Source organism: Rhinoderma darwinii, chromosome 3, assembly GCF_050947455.1.
Source record: "Rhinoderma darwinii isolate aRhiDar2 chromosome 3, aRhiDar2.hap1, whole genome shotgun sequence".
NCBI classification, from domain to species: domain Eukaryota; kingdom Metazoa; phylum Chordata; class Amphibia; order Anura; family Rhinodermatidae; genus Rhinoderma; species Rhinoderma darwinii.
In genome coordinates, this window is record NC_134689.1 from 428,150,864 (window position 1) to 428,168,648 (window position 17,785).

Below are 17,785 nucleotides of genomic sequence, written 5' to 3' on the forward strand. Positions count from 1 at the left end.
GTCAGTATCATACATGATAGGTGTAGAAACATTGCGCTAGGAGACAGTATCTCACATGATAGACTTAGATACAGAACTCCAGCAGACAGTATCTTTGAATTAACCCTCAGGGGCTAATTTGGCATTTCTGGGGGCCCAAGCAAAGGTATAGTAGAATTGGAAGAAAAATGTATGGATATACAGGGGAGCGCTACTAGTAAGTAAACGGTTAACAATGGTAAATTCCTAGATTTATTAAATATAGGCAACACGTTTCAACACAGGACATGTGTCTTCGTCAGGCCAAGGAAGAACAAACAGTGCAAAGAGACATCTTAAGTTATAAGCCAAACATGGTTAAAAAATCCACAGCAGCCTGAAAAAAACGCGAAAGCAAAGCTCATGGAGAGAGCAGCTGTCAGTGACGTCATATAAACAGATGTGTAATGCAGGACTCACAATCCAGCCAAAAAACAACAACAAACAACATAACTAAGTGATTATGCAATTAACACTACATCATTCTGTTGATGCATGTAAGATGTCAGAACAATTTGAAGTCAAAATCATGTGAAGTCTGTGAGCAAAGGTATGTCTGGGGATCTAATTAAAGACACCTCTAGAGAGTGCCCCACACATTGCCCCCTGTTTATAGTGCCACCACCTTCCTATATCGTGCCACACACAGTCCCCCTGTAGATTGTGCCACACACTGTCTCCTGTAGTTTGTGCCACGTATCACCTGTGGATTGTGCCACACCCCCCTTGTAGATAGTGCCACATACAGTACCCCCTATAGATAGCGCCACACAATTGCAGTCTAGATAGAGCCACACAGCCCCCTGTAGATAGTGTCACTCATAGATTACTGTAGATAGTTCAACACACTGCTCCCTGTAGAAAGTGTCACACGCCACCCCTTAAGATAGTGCCACACACATCCCTCTGAAGATAGTGCCACACACAGCCTCCTATATTTAGTGGCACACACAGTTCCCTGTAGATAGTGCCACACACACCCTCTGTAGATAGTGCAACACACACCCTGTAGATAGTGCCACACACAGCCCCTGTAGTTAGTGCCACACACAGCTCCCTGTAGATAGTGCCACACACATCCCTCTGTAGATAGTGCCACACACAGCTTCCTGTAGTTAGTGGCACACACAGCTCCCTGTAGATAGTACCACACACCCCCTGTAGATAGTGCCACACACAGCCCCCTGTAGCCAGTGCCATGCAAAATATCCCTGTAGATAGTGCCACACACATCCCCTGTAGATAGTGTCACACCCCCTGTAGTTAGTGCCACACACAGCTCAAAGTAGATAGTGTGACACACCCTTCTGTAGATAGTTCCACACATAGCACCCTGTAGTTAGCACCACACACAGTTCCCTGTAGATAGTCCCACACACACCCCCTTTTAGATAGTGCTACACAGCCACCTGTAGATATTGCCACTCACCCACACTTGTAGCTAGTGCTAGGTGCCACCCAAAGAAAAAAAAAAAACGTATACTAACCTAGACCCGTTCCCATGATGAATCCTGCAGCCTATGAGACACCAAGATGGGACCCAGTCATACGCTGGAATGATCCATTGATGTCATTGTGCCGGCCTGCACAGGGATCCTGTCTTGGCGTCTTATAGGATGCAGGCCGAATGTTAGCTAATAGTTTCCTGCTCTACCATAGTATTTAATTGTAGGAATATACAATTGAATGTGACAGTCACCTGGGAACCGGGGCGTGGGCCAAAAATCTGGGGCATGGGCCCGGTTGCCCGCTGCTAGTGACGCCACTGCATCAGCTAGCCATCAATCATTGCTGAGAGGGGCAGCTGAGATAATGATAGATGAGAGGGAGCTCTTTACTTATAAATACAGCGGACTCATAGATGGTGGGTGTGTATCTGCATACATAGCAGCTTGTCATCAATCCTTGCCAGGAGGGGGAGGAGAGGCGGAGGGAGTGATTCCCTCATTAATATAGCAGACTCATAAATAGGCGGCTATATTTTGAGTCTGCTGTAGTCTGTGATAGCTCCTACTAGCCAAATGGCACTATTTTTTTGGTGCCATTTGGGCTAATAGGAGAGCAGACATTTCCCCCACACTATGAAGCCCTGGCAGAGGGCAGCCTAGTCTGATGACAAATCCACTTTTACTCCAGGAGATCAATGTCTAAATATTTGCCTCATTAAACCATCTTAAAAAAAGAATGAATATAAAATGGAAAATTCCTCATTATTACTTTGATCAATGGAATAAAGGAATAAATGAATCCCTGAAGGTCTAGTTTACAATCTACAAATTACCGATCTTTGTGGACCTCTGATCATTAGTGTCTTTGTACGATTGTATATTACTCTCAGTTTATTGCAATCTTCTGTTTGTCTCACATCGTTTGTACTAGAACAGACTGCCGCCTCTCTCCATATGGAAGGGTTGTTAAGATTTTACAGAATAATTTTATTCCAAAGAACTGATACACCACGGAGTAGCAGATAAATCCAAATTCAATGGCAAATTCTTTCCCAACTTTTTCGATGAAGATTATTCTACACAATTTGTTTTTAATTTTTAGAACTGAATACTCTTTGAGAATGGGCAATAAATCCCAGGTCACTGATTTCTTCCTGGTGGGCTTTCAAAGTCTTCACCATTACAGTATTTTTATTCTATTGTTGGTCTTTGTGGTTTATCTGGCTACGGTTATTGGAAACATATTGATATTTCTACTGGTGTCTACCAGCCACTCTCTCCGATCTCCCATGAATTTTTTCCTTTGCCAACTTTCTTTATGTGACGTGTTGATCAGCACGAATGTTGGGCCGAATTCTATGTATATAATATAAGAAGATGGAAGCCGTATATCTTTCCGAGGTTGTATCATACAGTTATTTTTCTTTGGGGCCCTGATTGAATGTTGCCTTCTCACCATCATGTCCTATGATCGGTACTTAGTCATCTGTAACCTTCTACAATACACATCCATTATGAACTTCCCACTCCCTTACTATTTGGCTCTTTGGTCTTGGGCAACAGGATTTTTATTTTCTTTAATAATCCATATCAGTGTGCTACAGCTGAACTTCTGTCGTTCGAACATCATAAACCATTTTTTCTGTGACCTTGCTCCCGTCCTTGAGCTCTCCTGCTCAGACCCAACACTCGTGAGGATCAAAGTTTTCATTGTGACCATTGTGTTGGGACTTTTTCAGTTTTTCTTCATTATTGTGAGTTATATCTGCATTTTGAGATCTATACTTCGGATTTCCTCCTCTACGGGGAAGCAGAAAGCTTCCTCCACTTGTAGTGCCCATCTGACTGTAGTTTCGATATATTATGGAACTTTGATTATCCTCTATATGTCTCCAAGAGGGTACTATTCGAATCTTAATAAGGCTTTATCATTCTTAAACACTGTGGTCACTCCCTTGTTTAATCCTATAATCTACAGTTTAAGGAGCGCGGAAATCAGAAAAGCTCTTATAAAACTTTTTTGTTTAAAGGGGTTGGTCACTATCAGCATACAATTTCAAAAGTGCCCCAGACAATAAAGAAAGCCAAGAAAGGAGGAGACCTCCAGCTCTCCGGTTCTGCGTCTCAAGATGAGCAATTCGCTCGGATCCCCGCGACGGCCCACAGTGAATAATGCAGGAAAGAGGAAAAAAGTGATCCAGCGCTGTGTAGGCTTTAAAAGGGAAAGTCTGTTCCCACTTTTATTAATAGAAAATTCTCTGCCATGACTAAGAACACTGCACGTATTCGAAACGCGTAGGCTCGGGCATTAACCCGCATCATTTTCGACCTTGAGACTGTGTCTCTGTTCCAATTTTAACTACTTTTCTATTAATAAAAGTGGGAACAGACTTTCCCTTTTAAAGCCTACACAGCGCTGGATCACTTTTTTCCTCTTTCCTGCAATAAAGAAAGCCGTAATGAATTGTTATGAGGGCAAAAAAAGTAAATAATATATGATTTATGTAGCTGCCCCGCCTTACCATGCTCCAGGAGCAGCACGCTCTCCGCAGGCTGGTGTGGGCAGGACATGCTAAAAATTAAAGTAAAAATCCCAGCATGCAATATTCCCAGCAAAGCACATCCTTGTCATCTTGTAAGAAGTATGTATATATCTCACATATATATCTACAGTGAAGGAAATAAGTATTTGATCCCTTGCTGATTTTGTAAGTTTGCCCACTGTCAAAGAAATGAACAGTCTAGAATTTTTAGGCTAGGTTAATTTTACCAGTGAGAGACAGATTATATTTTAAAAAAAAAACAGAAAATCACTTTGTCAAAATTATATATATTTATTTGCATTGTTCACAGAGAAATAAGTATTTGATCCCTTTGGCAAACAAGACTTAATACTTGGTGGCAAAACCCTTGTTGGCAAGCACAGCAGTCAGATGTTTTTTGTAGTTGATGATGAGGTTTGCACACATGTTAGATGGAATTTTGGCCCACTCCTCTTTGCAGATCATCTGTAAATCATTAAGATTTCGAGGCTGTCGCTTGGCAACTCGGATCTTCAGCTCCCTCCATAAGTTTTCGATAGGATTAAGGTCTGGAGACTGGCTAGGCCACTCCATGACCTTAATGTGCTTCTTTTTGAGCCACTCCTTTGTTGCCTTGGCTGTATGTTTCGGGTCATTGTCGTGCTGGAAGACCCAGCCACGAGCCATTTTTAATGTCCTGGTGGAGGGAAGGAGGTTGTCACTCAGGATTTGACGGTACATGGCTCCATCCATTCTCCCATTGATGCAGTGAAGTAGTCCTGTACCCTTAGCAGAGAAACACCCCCAAAACATAATGTTTCCACCTCCATGCTTGACAGTGGGGACGGTGTTCTTTGGGTCATAGGCAGCATTTCTCTTCCTCCAAACACGGCGAGTTGAGTTAATGCCAAAGAGCTCAATTTTAGTCTCATCTGACCACAGCACCTTCTCCCAATCACTCTCAGAATCATCCAGATGTTCATTTGCAAAGTTCAGATGGGCCTGTACGTGTGCCTTCTTGAGCAGGGGGACCTTGCGGGCACTGCAGGATTTTAATCCATCACGGCGTAATGTGTTACTAATGGTTTTCTTGGTGACTGTGGTCCCAGCTGCCTTGAGATCATTAACAAGTTCCCCCCCGTGTAGTTTTCGGTTGAGCTCATACCTTCCTCAGGATCAAGGATACCCCACGAGGTGAGATTTTGCATGGTGCCCTAGATCGATGTCGATTGACAGTCATTTTGTATGTCTTCCATTTTCTTACTATTGCACCAACAGTTGTCTCCTTCTCACCCAGCGTCTTACTTATGGTTTTGTAGCCCATTCCAGCCTTGTGCAGGTCTATGATCTTGTCCCTGACATCCTAGCTCTTTGGTCTTGCCCATGTTGTAGAGGTTAGAGTCAGACTGATTCATTGAGTTTGTGGACAGGAGTCTTTTATACAGGTGACCATTTAAGACAGCTGTCTTTAATGCAGGCACCAAGTTGATTTGGAGCGTGTAACTGGTCTGGAGGAGGCTGAACTCTTAATGGTTGGTAGCGGATCAAATACTTATTTCTCTGTGCACAATGCAAATAAATATATATAATTTTGACTACGTGATTTTCTTTTTTTATATATATATAATCTGTCTCTCACTGGAAAAATTTACCTAGCCTAAAATTTCTAGATTGTTCATGTCTTTGACAGTGGGCAAACTTACAAAATCAGCAAGGGATCAAATACTTATTTCCTTCACTGTATATTTGAGCTATATAAAAACTACATATATATGAGATATATATGTGAGGGACATATATCGATTAGAGAAGCTGCCGCCATTGCCCGCGCAAAAGCTGAAGCGGCAAAAGCGAAAGCCAGCTTCGCAGAACGGGAAATACAGATAAAGCTAAGAGAAGCTTCCCTAAATATGGAGAAAGCGCGCCTTGAAGCAACTCTAGAGAAACTCACTGTTGAGAAAGAGACAGCAGCTGCCATAGCAGAAGCAGAATTTCTAGAAGCCGTAGAACTTCCAGAAATCGAGAATCGTCGCGGCGTTCTCCAGCCGGAACTTGAACACCAAGATCCAGAACAGCATACCTTACAATACGTCTATCAACATTCCAAGTCAGAATACGATACCGACTTCCAACTTAACACAAAGGGTTTTATTAACAAGCCAAGCCACCCTGATTATTCAGACCGCCAGAAAGTTAACTATCAGTCTCCTTACTGAGAACAAGAGAATACACATCAAAGGGAAACCGGCTACAACAACTTCTCTTCAGAACAGAAGATCAAAGCCCCGCTGAAGCTAAGAGAGACGCCCTTCGCTTCAGAACGGTACTATGCAGGTTGTACTAAACCAGAGACTCCCAACAGGCATGGTCGCACACCACACATGCACTCTGACAACACACCATTAGTCGGATCTAACGTTAATCAAGCCACAATGGACTTTGCCAGATTCCTTGTTCGACGTGAGCTGGTCACCAAGGGACTTGTAAAGTTCAGCGATCGCGCTGAAAACTACAGAGCTTGGCGAGCTTCCTTCCAAAATGCCACCAGAGACTTAGATCTATCATGTAGTGAGGAACTGTATCTCCTCGTAAAGTGGCTAGGAAGTGAGTCCGTCGAACAAGCTAAAAGAATCAGAGACATCAATGTAAATTATCCAGATGTTGGTCTTAAAAAGGTCTGGGACAGACTTGAAGAGTGCTATGGCTCAGCCGAAGTCATAGAAAGTGCCTTATTCAAGAGAATTGAGGACTTTCCTAAAATAGCGAACAAAGGCTATACAAAGCTTAGGGAGTTAAGTGATCTGTTAATGGAGTTGTGTGTAGCAAAGGCAGAAGGGGATCTGGTAGGATTGACATTTCTTGACACTGCAAGAGGTGTGAACCCCATAGTTCAGAAGCTCCCATACAACCTGCAAGAGAAATGGGTTATGCATGGTTCTAGATATAAACAGACTTACAATGTACCATTTCCTCCATTTAATGTGTTTGTAGATTTTGTCTCTGAACAAGCTAAAATTAGAAATGATCCTAGCTTTGATTTCACTCTGTCATGTGCCGCCACCCCTGTTAGTAAACCTCGTAGAGCAATGGTGGAGGTCCACAAAATTAACGTTTCCTCCACAGGTTCAGTCCATAAAGAGTTCAGCTCCCGTCAAGGAGACAACCAAAAAGACCCGAGCAGACAGTGTCCCTTACACAGGAAACCACATTCCCTACTTAGGTGCAGAGCCTTCAGGGAAAAGTCTTTAGAGGACCGCAAGGCCTTCCTTAAGGAAAACAACATCTGCTTCAAATGCTGTTCTTCAACATCACACTTCGCCAGAGATTGTGAGGTTCCTGCAAAGTGTATCGAACGTGACAGTACAGAACATAACACAGCTCTACACCCTGGAGCATCATCGTGGACTTCGCCCCAAGACCAAGAGCATAGCGGGGAGCTGAAGAACACAAGTACTGACACTCCAGCGGTTACTTCTAAATTCACAGAGGTTTGTAGAGGCCTCATAGGAGGAAAGTCCTGCTCAAAAATCTCCCTAGTGAGAATTTACCCAGCAGAAGACTGGGAGAAAGCCATCAAAGTATATGCTATTCTAGACGATCAAAGTAACAAGCCGTTAGCCAAGTCTGCCTTCTTTGATAGCTTTAACGTCAGAGGCCCTGGCGCCCCCTACTCTCTAAAAACTTGTGCCATAACTGTAGAGTCAGCCGGAAGAAGGGCAAGCGGCTATGTAGTCGAGTCTATAAATGGCCAAGTGTGTCTGCCCTTACCAACCATACTGGAGTGTAACCAAATTCCTGATAACAGGTCTGAGATACCTACGCCGGAAGTAGCAGCGCACCAAATCTCATCTGAAGCGTATAGAACACTTGATCCCGAAACTTGATCCAGAGGCTCAGATAGTCTTGCTCCTCGGGAGAGATATTATACAAATCCACAAGGTTAGGCAACAGATCAATGGCCCTCACAACTCTCCATCTGCGCAGAGACTCGACCTAGGATGGGTCGTCGTAGGAGAGGTCTGTTTGGGAGGTGTACACAAACCGACAACTGTCAACAGCATGCTTACCAGTACACTGGAGAATGGACGTCCATCTCTCCTCCGACCATGTGAAAACCACTTCATAAAGGAACTGCCACACAGCACTTCATCATCAAGTACCTTTGTAGGCTCTGCCTACGATGACTACATCTGGGATGGCAACCAAGATCACCTAGGGTGCACAGTCTTCCGCCAGACAAAGGAGGACAATCATATGGCGATGTCATTCGAAGATAGACTGTTCCTAGACATAATGGAGCAGGGAATGGTGCAGAATGAAATGAAGAGCTGGGTTGCACCTCTACCATTTAGGCCTCAAAGACAACGCTTACCTAACAACAGAGAACAGGTTTACAAACGTTTAGTCTCTCTCAGACACAGCCTGCAAAGAAAACCAGAGATGAGAGACCACTTCTTTACCTTCATGGAAAATATATTCCAGAACGGCCATGCGGTGTTAGCACCTATACTTCCAGACTCTGAAGAGCGCTGGTACCTGCCCCTTTTTGGTGTGTATCACCCGAAGAAACCAGGTCAGATCAGAGTAGTATTTTACTCAAGTGCCAAGTATGAAGGTGTCTCGCTGAATGACGTCCTGATGTCAGGCCCGGATCTAAACAACAAGCTCTTGGGAGTACTTCTACGCTTTCGCAAAGACGCAGTTGCGTTCTCAGCTGATATCCAACAGATGTTCCATTGCTTCCTCGTCAAAAAAGAACACAGAAATTTCTTGAGATTCCTTTGGTACAAGGATAACGATCCCTCTAAAGATGTTACAGAGTATTGAATGAAGGTACACATCTTCGGTAATAGTCCTTCCCCTGCAGTCGTCATCTATGGGCTGAGGCGTGCGGCTCAAGAGGTCGAAACGAAGTACGGAACGGATGTCAGACGCTTCGTAGAAAAGGATTTCTATGTGGACGACTGTTTGAAATCAATGCCCACAAATGAAACCGCAATTTGTCTTCTGAAGAGAGCCCAGGAGATGCTCGCTCTATCTAACCTGAGGTTACACAAGATCGCTTCTAACAGCCAGAAAGTGATGGAAGCCTTTCCTCCTCATGACCACTCAAAAGACTTAAAGGATTTAGATCTCCCATGCATCAGAGCCTTGGCCTACTCTGGGACCTAAAAGCGGATACGTTCACCTTCCAGGCCAGCAGAGAAGAAAAACCCTTCACTCGCAGAGGAGTACTGTCGGCCATAAGCAGTTTATACGACCCACTGGGATTTGCAGCTCCTGTAATCATCGAAGGTAAAGCTATGTTGAGAGACTTCACCAGGGAAGTGTCGAACTGGGACGCTCCTCTTCCCATGAAGGAAAGAGCCACGTGGACGGCTTGGAGAAATTCCCTGACAGCCTTATCTGGTCTTCACATACCACGCCTGTATGCTTCTGTACCAACTACCAAGGTTGAGACACAAAGACTTTGTGTTTTCTGCGACGATTCAGTCAAAGCGATTGTTGCTGTAGCTTACTTAAAGACGATAGATACCAGCGGAGAATGCCACGTAGGGTTCGTCATGAGCAGAGCAAAACTAGCGCCACTTCTTGAACACGCCTGGAACTTTGCGCCGCTGTGTTAGCAGTGGAGTTAGCCGAACTCATTACTATGGAAATGAGCATGGATATTAAAGACGCCGAGTTTTACACTGACAGCAAGATAGTACTAGGATATATCTGTAACTTAACTAGACGCTTCTATGTCTACATAAGCAACAGAGTGCTAAGGATTAGAAGATCTACCTCTCCTGAACAATGGCATTACGTACCTACGCATCTCAACCCTGCAGACCAAGCAACCAGATCCGTTGCAGCTAACCGTCTCAAAGACACAATCTGGTTTACAGGCCCTACGTTCTTGTATAGACCGATGCCCAGCACAGTAGAAACCGCCATGTTTGAACTAGTGGACCCACATGCAGATGTTGAGATACGCCCTCTGGTATCTGCATTGCATACGGAGACTGTGGACAGCCACCTGAAATCTCACCGATTCAGTATATTCTCTACTTGGAGATCACTTGTCCGTGCAATCATCTGTTTGACTCACATGGCTCGGTCGTACAAGACAACCTCGTCAGCGGATAAAGGGGACTGTAAAGGCTGGCATCGTTGTAAACATGTTTACACGGCTCTCGATCTGGAACAGGCAAAAAAAAATTTCATCCAACGAACCCAATAGTGACGTTGGCTGACGTCAAGCGGGGAGTGTTCTGTCCTCGCCAGCTAGTCCAGTTATTTACGTAATAATACCTCTTTTTTTGTGTATGATTACCAGTACAGATATTGCAATTGCCTATTCTTGTACCCCATCTATATTGTATTGTATGGTTATAGCACCATCTACTGGTGGTTTTGTGTATTTCTAGATTGTAGTTCTCTATGTATTATGGGAAAGCTCCTGAGGCATTGTGGGTTATTTCCTGTTCCTGTTTGTGTATGAGTAGTAGCCATTTTCCTCATCATGCCAGTTCTACCTCAAGTTCAGTGCCAACAGCCTGTTCTAAGCATAGTCGGTAAGATCAATATCTATATGTTATAATCCTGTGGTTCACTGTATGTTTTGCTGTATCAGATAGGACATTGTCAGCTTGCAGTATTACCTCATGTTATATTGTGTATGTATAGCAGATTATTTGTATCCTATGCACTGTACAGTTCATATATTCTGAATACTGCTGTTATTTCATCCTATAGTTTCACCCTTTCCTGTCTACCAGCAATAAAGAGAAAGATTTCCCCAATTTCACAGCCTTTTTCTTAAGAAGACAGGGGGTTTAGCTACATGTCAGATTACACACCTTGCTAACGTGTATGAGGACAGAATAGCACCTCTACCAAAACATTTTTTAGAGAAAGACAGAAAATGGCTAAAAACAAGCTCTCCACTCTTAGGGTATCTTCACACAGCGCTTTTTGTAAGGCAGAAAAAATCAGCTTCAAAATTCCTTCAGGAATTTTCAGGTTATTTGACGTTTTTTTTGCCTGTGTTTTTTAAGCCATTGAAGCAAATGCATAAGACGCAGGCAAAACAAATCACTCCAAACGAGTGCCGCAGGTTTTTTATGCCTCCTATTAATTTCAATTGGAGTTCAGAGATGGAAAACACTTGAAGACCATCAGCACCCACTTACAGTAAAATGACATCAGCCCACCACTCACAGATGCCCCCTGTAGATAGTGTCACACAGCACCCTGTAGGTAGTACCACACAGCCCCCTTGTAGGTAGTGTCACACAGCCCCCTTGTAGGTATTGCCACATACCACGTTGTAGGTAGTGCCACACAGCCCCCTTGTAGATAGCGCCCCATCCCTTCCTTTTTATACATAGCGCCACTGTAGCTCCCTGAAGGAGCAAAATCCTCCTGGATAGAGCGTTTGATGTCTCTGTCCATATATGGACAGTGACATCAGGGGCAACCCCTGAATCGGAATTCCTGTCCACCGCGTTGCCGAATCATTTATGGATAGCAATGTCAGGGGCTTCTCATGGACACGAATCCCCGGCCACCATGCCGGCAACGCTTTGAACGGCTATTCCACTTCAGGGCTTGCCCCTGATGTCACTGTCCATATATGGACAGAGACAACAAGCGCTCTGTCCAAGAGCAGAATCCCTGGCCACAGGGGGATTCCGCTCCTTCAGGGAGCTACGATGGTGCAATGTATAGGAAAGGGGGGATGGTGGGGTGCCATCTACAGAGGCGGGGGGTGTTATATACAAGTTGGCTGCAAAAAATCTCCTCCTCACATGCACTTTGCGCTGTGCGCAGGAGAGAAAGCACGGCCACAGTTGTTCAGAGGAGTTTTGCGGAACCCCGGTTGGGAACCACTGGACTACAGCATAACGAACATAAACTAAGAAGATGTGCAGGTGTCGCCTGACCAGTGTCCAGTGCACTTTGCTCTGTTCCTGAACAAGTCGGAGACCAACGCAAGCACAGAAGAGGGTCCGGAAGTTCCGGCATTAACAAGCTGAATCTTCTGCCTCTCCATGGTGCATGCTACCATGGACAGGGAAAGAGTGACGGCGGGGGACAGCAGAGTTTTCACTAGGGGGCGTGGCCTGTTGGAACCGGAGAAGAAGACCGAAGAGCTGAATATTTTATATTAGTAAATATGTTATTTTTCCTTCGGACACAATTTAAACCCATTTTATAGTAAACTGGCCAACCCCTTTAAATGCTTAAAGATACAAGTAGTTTGTAATACTAGGAACACAATTATGGAATATCATCCTTGTATTTGTAAATACACATTTTTTAATCAAAGCAAATGTATCCTAAAAATGTTTTTCAAACTAATTTTCTTTTCAAAAACTTTTTTACGAATATTACTAGTATTTTCACTACTACTAATGGTGTGATAATAATAATAATAATAATAATAATAGTAATAATATTAGTAATAATAATAGTAATAATAATAATAATAATAGTAATAATAATAATAGTAATATTAGTAATAATAATAATATAATAATAATAATAATAATAATAATAATAATAATAATAATAATACATCACCTTAAGACTTCATGCACATGGCCATATTATGGTTCCATGGAAGTTTGTCACCCTTAGAAGTCTATGAACCCATTTTGCACCTCAATGTTTCTAGAGGAGTATAACTCTATAATACAGTGTAGTATGGAGACACCATGTGGCGGCGCATATAGTGCCTACTGCTCAATAGTACAGAACTTTAGGGAGTCTGAGTGCTGCCTTCTAGGCTCCGAGCCCACAGGTCTGCCAAGTATGTGAGGCCTTCGTCTTTGTGTGCCCTGACAAGCTATGATAAAATAGTTGGAGAATTGAGAAATTGGTTTATATAAGCCCCGGTTCACATCACTTTTGACCCCACATTTAGCGTGTACGCCAGGAAGATTCTCGACGTACATGCTAAATGAGTCCATAACCCGACAGAGGACAAAAGGCTGTGGTTTTAGCCTCTGTCAGGCTGGAATATGTCTGTATACTTTTTTAGCAATGAAATAGCGTAGTAGTCTATGCTATTCCATACAACAGGAACCCGCAAAATAAACTTATACTGTGCGGTATAGTTTTTGTTTTATTACATGGGAGCCTATGAGGAATGTATGCCATCACATAGCATAAATCACAGTCGTCCATTAAACTTTTTAATAGCTTTTCATAATGTATGCGTTAATCGAATGATATAATAGCCTATGCCTGTAATGGATGCCTAATCATAACGTCTATCACCCATAGGCTAGTATGGCATCCGTTCAACCTATACGTCATGAAAAGGTCATATAAATTTATGATGTATACCTTAATTGGATCTCAGAATAGTCTAAGGGTGACGGATGCCACTATTACGCATCTGTCACAGCCTACGTATAACGCATACGTCAGGAGCTTTTCCCAGGGTATACGCTAAATATGGGCCAAAAAACTGGTGTGAACAGGTCCTAACCCGTAACAGTTTATATTTAATGTATATGTGCATTTATTTTTGTAACAAATAACAAAAACTTTCTATTTTTCCTGTGTCGTTGCCTATTTTGACCCATCTGTTGACCTGACCAGAGGGGAAAAGATTCACGATAACGATATATCTTCATCTTCGTCAATACTTGAAGATTCTTAATAGAGACATTCCTACAATGAATCTTACAATAATGTTATCAATGATTTGTAAAATATTATTTTTTTATAAGGTACTTATAGAAAGTTCTGCATGAAATCTCAACAAGGGCATATGCGTGATATTCTTAAAGTATAAGTTTCAATATAAATTTATTTTGCAATTTTAGCTAGTCGTCAGCCAGCCTGGAGCTCTACTATGTCACTGGGCTGGCTATCTGGATTCCCTCTTCCCTCCTCTCCCCATCTCCAGCCCGGCTTACATCAGGGCACATCAATTTGTTATTCTGCTTCCAGCAACTTTACTTGGGAAGCTAAATAAGCGTCTGTGCCATGGCCGGTGACTTCTCCCTCTCTCTGAGCACTGGGACAACAGCTAGTTTCTTCTCTCCTTTGTGCTCGGCAAGGAAGGAAAGTCGGATATCATTCCTAATAAAAATGACTGAGAGTGATCAGACACCAGGGGGAGAGGGTACATTGAAAGAACTCTATTGACCAAATATTCAACTGCCTACCATAAAAAAATAATATATATATAAATACAAATTTGAATATAAGTGTCTGAAGTAGCATCATCCTTTTAATCCTATTGACATTCTCCCTAGAAATAAAAGAGGGCGTCCTCAGTGGTTAGCACTGTTCACTTGCAGCACAATCGGTGCTCGTTGTTAGGGCCAAAATTGGCCGGTGTAAATGGACCATAATTCTACATAATAACCAATGCCGGTTGGCCCTGCCCAGTCTCCAGGGAATCAAAAGACGAAGGCCGGATCTTTGTTTCTGCTGTGGCAAATTTGGACATCTAATCCGAACCTGTCGTACTCGTCCGCTGTCGGAAAACTTCAAAGTCAAGGTGATTTAGTAGAAAACCAAATAGACGCTCAAATATTTCCCTTTGATTTATTTAAGTTAATCCTACGTACCTCCACTTTTATCCTATGACAAAATATCTGCTTGGGTAAATATATATATAGGGGTGCCGCTGCTAATTTTATTGACTCCAGATTTGTCAAAAAGTTAACATTACCCCTGACGGAGCTATCCAGGCCAATCAGGGTGACAACAGTTGAAAATGCCTCTCTCTCTCTCTCAAAAATGACAGATTTCTTTATTAATTGGTTCTGTGCCTTTTGAATCTCTGACATTTTTGGTTTTAGAATCTTTACCCAGTTATTGTTCTAGGTATGTCATGACTTCGTATTTACAATCTACTCATCGATTGGCAATAGGGAGATATAGAGAAGTGGAGCCCCAAATGTCATCACACTTGTCTGGTATTACCCATGCCCACCACTTATATCTCTACTGTGGGTTTTCCAGAATATTTAAAGAGGCTCTGTCCCCAGATTCTCAAATCCCTATCTCCTATTGCATGTGATCGGCACTGCAATGTAGATAACAGTAACGTTTTTTGTTTTTTTAAAACGTTCATTTTTGGCCAAGTTATGAGCTATTTTATATATATGCAAATGAGCTTTGAAATGGACAATTAGGCGTTTATTTTTTCGTTATGTCCAACTGGGTGTGTATTGTGTTTTTAACTGGGCGTGTTTACATGTATGACGCTGACCAATCAATGACCAGTCAGCGTCATACACTGCGATGTGCAGCCGCATACACAGAGATTAACGTTAATCGAGTGTCCTGATAATGAATACACATGACCATCCAGCCGGGACATCATGTGTATTCAGAATCCTGACACTTCTGACTCTTTTCTTTGAGATTTCCAGCAAGGGAAACGAAATCTCGTTTACCTCCGTAATCTCGCGAGATTATGCGTGGCTTGCGGGAATCTCACAGAAAAGATTCAGAAGTGTCAGGATTCTGAATACACATGACGTCCAGGCTGGATTTCATGTGTATTCATTATCAGGACACTCGATTAACATTAATTTCTGTGTATGCGGCTGCACATCGCAGTGTATGACGCTGACTGGTCATTGATTGGTCAGCGTCATACACGTAAACACGCCCAGTTAAAAACAGAATACACGCCCAGTTGGAGATAACAAAAATAAAAAACACCCATTAGGCCATTTCAAAGCTCATTTGCGTATATATAAAATAGCTCATAACTTGGCCATAACTTGGAGGGGTTTGACTCCAGTATTTATACATAGTATAGCAGAAAACAGCAGAGCGCTGGATCAGAACATATCACATCACTATAGCAGAATTATCTACATCCACATAATATATGGGCGGCTGTATGTGAATCACTACTTTTCTATTATGACCCCAAGTGACTCTATAAATACTATTCCTATTCAGGAGTTTCTATCATTGGGAAAAGAGAAATACCTTTTCAAACTATAAGCCTAAAAATTATTGAACAACAACAAAAAATATCTTTATAACTGATATAACAAAAAATTAATTAGTCACCAGATGTTTTTAGCAAAAATCACATTGATATCCCAACAAATACAAAAGTCATAGCCGTTGAACTGACACATACAAAAAAATGACTAAACTGTGTCTGGCCCTGAAGACCCAAAATATCCTGAAAGTCGGAAATGATTCAGAACTCATATTTATACCATTAGAGGCAATGGAGGCTGAAATAGGACTCTATCTTCTAACCTTCATTGTCTTACATGGTGGACATTTGGTTCTGTAATATAAAGTTTTCCTATCAGGTTATTGATGAACTTTGAAATGTTCTGGATTTCCCTCATATAATGTAATAGGATACTTCAATATGAAATGAAACAAAGCAATCAATATTTGACTGAAACTCCCAATGGCTCCACATCTCAATAAGGTGAATCCTCATAAGACTCATTTAAAATGCAAGAAAGTTACACAATTAAAACACCACAATTAGCCATCGTTACTTTCCTTAACTAAGCAATTTAGGATTTTATTAACATGATCCCAAGACATTTCCTACAATAGACGCGTCATTATGGGATTTCACATCACAACGTTTGTTTACGTGGAGTCGTTATGAAGACAATTCTCCTTGGGTTTGGTTCATGAACTGAATCATATCAATATTTAGACACCATTTACTCTTTAAATTTAATATGTAATTCATTTGTATATGAAGAGGATATTATTGTGAATGATGTAGAATTAATACAGATAAGCAGAGCTGAACGTGTTATTGAACTGTCACTAAAACTATACCACTAAACTTAGATGGTGACCAATACAGAGGTGTAAATGTCAACTTTAGTACCTTAAAATAACCACATACCACATTGTTTAACAAAAATAAATCACAGCACCACACTTTCAAAGCCTCCAGCCTCTGGACCCGATTGCTCAGCTGCCCCGCCAAACCAGCCGGACCTGCCCCATTAATCCATTCCTCTGACCAATACCCGTAAAAGTACCCAGATCATACTATGGGGGTTACTGTGTAAGTCTTAAAGGGGTGTCTGGTGTTTATATATATATATATATATATATATATATATATATATATATATATACTGTATATAAAATACACAAGCAACAGGAAAGTTTGATCACCACATTCCAACAAAATAATTTTTTTTTTATATACAGGTGAAAGAATGCCTGTGACTGAAAACAATACGTTACACTAGAAAATGGCGACAGCACACTGCGAACACTTCCACCTAAAAACTATGAATAAATATATAGGCATAGCTGCTGAATCTACTTACAATAGTGAGGCTCTTAGCGCACATTTTGATCAAATTGTGTGAGCCCATCTGTCATGACAAGGCGACCTCTATAAGGTGGGAACCTACGCTGCACATTCACCCAGAACTGGGACTAAGAACTATGAATATATATATATTCTTGTTATGGCAAGAAGGAGGTGAAGGGAACAAGTGAGCCCTAATCTACCCACCGCCCTGTCCCTGCCTACTTGCAACGACCCGCCCTAGGCGACCGGGTACAACTTGGCGGCGGTCCCTACGCTGACTAAGTGCAAGGGGATACAAACAGGGAACAAGCAAGGGAAGGGGCAGTAGCCCACGGAACACAGTGAGGAAACGGAGTGGTGAACGAGCCAGTCAGGATCAGGATGTAATGGGGTATACAAATGCAGAGCACGGAGCAGGAAGCAAGCCGGGGGCAGAGCGAAGCAGGATAAGCGGGAACTGAAGCAAGGCAGAAGCACGGCAGAAGCAGGCTGGAGCAAGGCAGCAGTGGGGCCAG

The 17,785-nt window shown here is 42.4% G+C and overlaps 1 pseudogene; it reads left to right on the top strand.

Annotated features, from left to right (window-relative positions):
- Positions 1–10,496: 10,496 nt before the first annotated feature.
- LOC142750733 (olfactory receptor 1f45-like) overlaps positions 10,497–17,785 on the top strand; it is a 51,543-nt pseudogene continuing 44,254 nt past the window's right edge.